Source organism: Vicia villosa, unplaced genomic scaffold, assembly GCF_029867415.1.
Source record: "Vicia villosa cultivar HV-30 ecotype Madison, WI unplaced genomic scaffold, Vvil1.0 ctg.002775F_1_1, whole genome shotgun sequence".
NCBI lineage: Eukaryota > Viridiplantae > Streptophyta > Magnoliopsida > Fabales > Fabaceae > Vicia > Vicia villosa.
In genome coordinates this window covers 49,333-52,942 of record NW_026706027.1, presented here as the reverse complement: position 1 = coordinate 52,942, position 3,610 = coordinate 49,333, and positions in this window count along the sequence as shown.

The window sequence follows — 3,610 nt, the reverse complement described above, 5'->3', positions numbered from 1 at the left end:
AAAAAGACCTTTAAGAGATTTTGGGTTCGGGGGTAGGTTATACAAAGGGAAGGTATTAGCACCCCTTTGTATCCATGGCTATCCATGGGCTCTTAATTGCTTAGCTCACTTTGTTTGAATCTTTTGTCTTGCCTTGAAGTGCTTGTATGTGGTTTTAAAATACCTTGGTAAATTATCTTTGTAATGATCCTTGTGCGAATGTATACAAAGTGTTTTATCTTTTGAAAAGATGTTTTGAAAAAAAAGATCTTTAATTTCGTAATGATCCTTGTTTGGATATATACAAAATGTTGTCTTTTTTGTTTTGAAAGGCAGTGAATATGTGAAACATTTGGTGTTTTTTACTTGAGCAAGCAATAAGGAGATCTACCCTAAATTTATAAGGTCCTCTCCTATTTCTTTTAGAAAATTCTCCTTTGACCGGATGTAAACAAAAGTTTTGGATTTGCATTTGAAACAGTAGAATTTGATTTTTGAAAAGAGTAACAGAGGGATTACCCTAAGAGGTGCAAGTGTGATTGTGTTTTGATTCAGATATTTTTATCTTTGAAGTTAGTGACCTAACGCTTCAGTTATTATCTTTGACATACATGCAGTTTTATATGTACAGAAACTAAAGTGCGGGAATGTAAAATGCAGAAAGTAAATCTATGCTATTACATCGATTGTGTGAGAAATGTAAACTACGCTATTTACATGATTTTGACAACCTATACACTCATCTATGAATTTAAATTGCAATAAGATAAAAGGAAGTATTTTTGGATTTTTTTAGATGGTTGATTTTAATTACAATTAATGCATAATTAATTTAATTAAATGAGAAAAAAGGTAGAAATAAAATTTAAACCTAAAAATTAAGTCTAAAATATGTTCATATTGTTTTTAATTAATTTTAAAATAAAAACTATTTTTTTTGGATTTTTGAAGTTGTTTTGGAAATTTTTAAGTTAAATAATATATAATTATACAAACAATTATACAAATAATTTAAACTTAAAGAGAAAAGTATTCTAAATATGTACAAAATTAGTCTATAATATATAAACCTAATTTAATAAAAAGAACATATTTTTTTGATTTTTTTTATAGGTTGAAATAATTAAAAAGCAAATATATAAATATATACTAATTAATTAAACAAAATATTTTAATTATTAAGAAAAATAAAATATTTTTGTGTCAAAAATTAATAGATTATTTTATGAACCTAAAAATATTTTTATTATATTTTTTTGATTTTTAAAACTATTTTAAATTAATTTTGCAAGTTATATTAAATAAAATAGAAAAATAAAATAAAACTGTGATCCTGTGTGGTTAATGAGAGAGTCTATGACATGGTCTGTGTGTTTTGGTGCGTTGGATGAGTGGATGGCATGATCTGATGGTGGATGGAGTGAGGCACATGGCGCGTGTGACACCTGCAAAACACTGGATCAAAACATATTTAAATTAAAACGCGCGCGCGCTTCAGCCAATCAGGGGAAGACACCTCATCGTCTTCTTCCTCTCACCACTACTTTTAACAGCGTTTTTACCAAACAAGCGCTGTAATAAGTGTGCTTCATCCCTGCAAAATAGCGAATAGGGGTAAACCTGAACAAAAAAATTTCGCGACATGTTCATTCCACTTGTTATGATTCACTGAGTTCAAATATGCATCTGTTTTCTTCTAATTTTGCCTAAATCAAAAAATCCCATTTCGAGCTCCAAGAACCCTAAAATGGTATATGCTTCAAACCTTCATAGAAATTGAATTAAAGCTCCAGAAATGATCAGGACACAAAACCAAACATAAATATGGGATTACATCTTATTAAATATGCATGAATGATCAGATACGAGGTGATTTATATTTGAACAAACCGTGGCTTGTGTGGCTCGATTTATGAGGCTTTGAGGCTTAAAATTTATTTGGATAGTTTCAATGAAGTTCAGAGATGATGTTTGAATGTTTAGTTTGGATTGAAACTAGCTGAAACTTAAAATTCGAATTTCAATTTTCTTGCAAAATTTCAAGTATGATACAAGTGTGTTACAAGCATGGATTTGATTATGCAATTGTGTGTCCTTGTTACTGAAGTGTCCTACTTCATTTATAAGCAATGAATGAGCTTCAAAATTAAGCTAAGAAGCATTGATGATCTTTGAAACTTTGAATTTTTTAATATTAAAACCTTTGAATTCTTTGGCCATGGCTTTGAATTTTCTTCAACCTCTTGCTCTAGGCCTGCTATGTACTTCTCTTGCTGCAGAGTTGAATCATTCTTGGTGGCTTTAGCTTAAGAAATCAAGCATTGTATCATTATCCTTAACCATTTCTTTTTTAATTTAACTTTAAATGTAATAAAATTAAACCAAAAAAGAAATAAAAATGCTATGGGCCTTAGGTTGGTCGTGGGAGGCCCTTAGCATCATTAGAATCATGTTTGGATCATGGAAACTTGTCCCCTTTTGGAAAAAAACATTTTTGATCAATGTTAATTTCATGCATTTTCCCAAAATATAGCCAACTTCAACAAGGCATAAATCCTTCAATTTTTATCATATGAAGGAGTTTTTGTACTTTTTAGAAACCTCAAGATGTCCTCTACAAGCTACTTTGGAAACTTTTTTTCATTTGGAGAAGTTATCTTGATGTTATGGCCTTTGACAAAAAACCACTTTTTGTTGACTTTGAAAATGACTTGTAATGTCTGAGCTCATATTTTTCAAATGGTGAATCCAATGACCATGGGATCAATTGCATTTGAAAGATAATTGAATTTCCTTCAAAACAAGCTTTTGTTGGAATTTTTTGAATGAACGAGGAGAGAGTTATGGCCGGTCAAAGTTCAGTTGACTTTTTAGGAGAAAACCCTAATTTTGAAACTTAGGGTTTTGTTGATTTTTGATCTTTTCTTGATGAATTATGATCAACCATTGATCAAATGATGAATATTTTGACAAAATATGGATGTTGACAAAAAATTTCATTTTTGAGTATCTGTTGACTTTTCGGTCAAACTGGTCGTCTGTTGACTGTTTGAGCTGCTGACTGTGCGTCTGAGCGAATTGAAGTTTGAAAATTTGTATGGTGGTACTTTGAGATATATGGAGGTCCATGAAATCCATTTGAGGTCTCAAAATACTTGTTCTCCTGAAAAAAACAAAAACCCTAGTTAGGGACTGTTTGTGTTGGAGACAGTTAAGCGTACCTGATTTTTGTGCAGTGTTGAGTCTCTGCTGATCATGTGATTATCAGAAAACTTCTAAAACAAAAATCTTGAAATTTTGAAATGCAAGAGATTGATTTGATTGATGGTACAAAACACGGAGAATTATACTGTCAGCGGGTTTGACTGTCAACTGGCTGTCCGGGCATTAACGTAACAGTTAAAGTGAAAATTCAACAGTTAAAGTTAATTTTTTTATTTTTGTTTTTGTTGTGTTAATGGTGAAAATTAATTACATGAGTTGTTAGAAAAACACAAACATAATAAATAAATAAAATATACCGTACGCGAACGAAATTACCGATAATAACCTTGAAAAATATTTAATGCACAGAAAAATAAATATTTAACTAGCAGAAAACATAAAAAATATTATCTGGATAATTAAACTA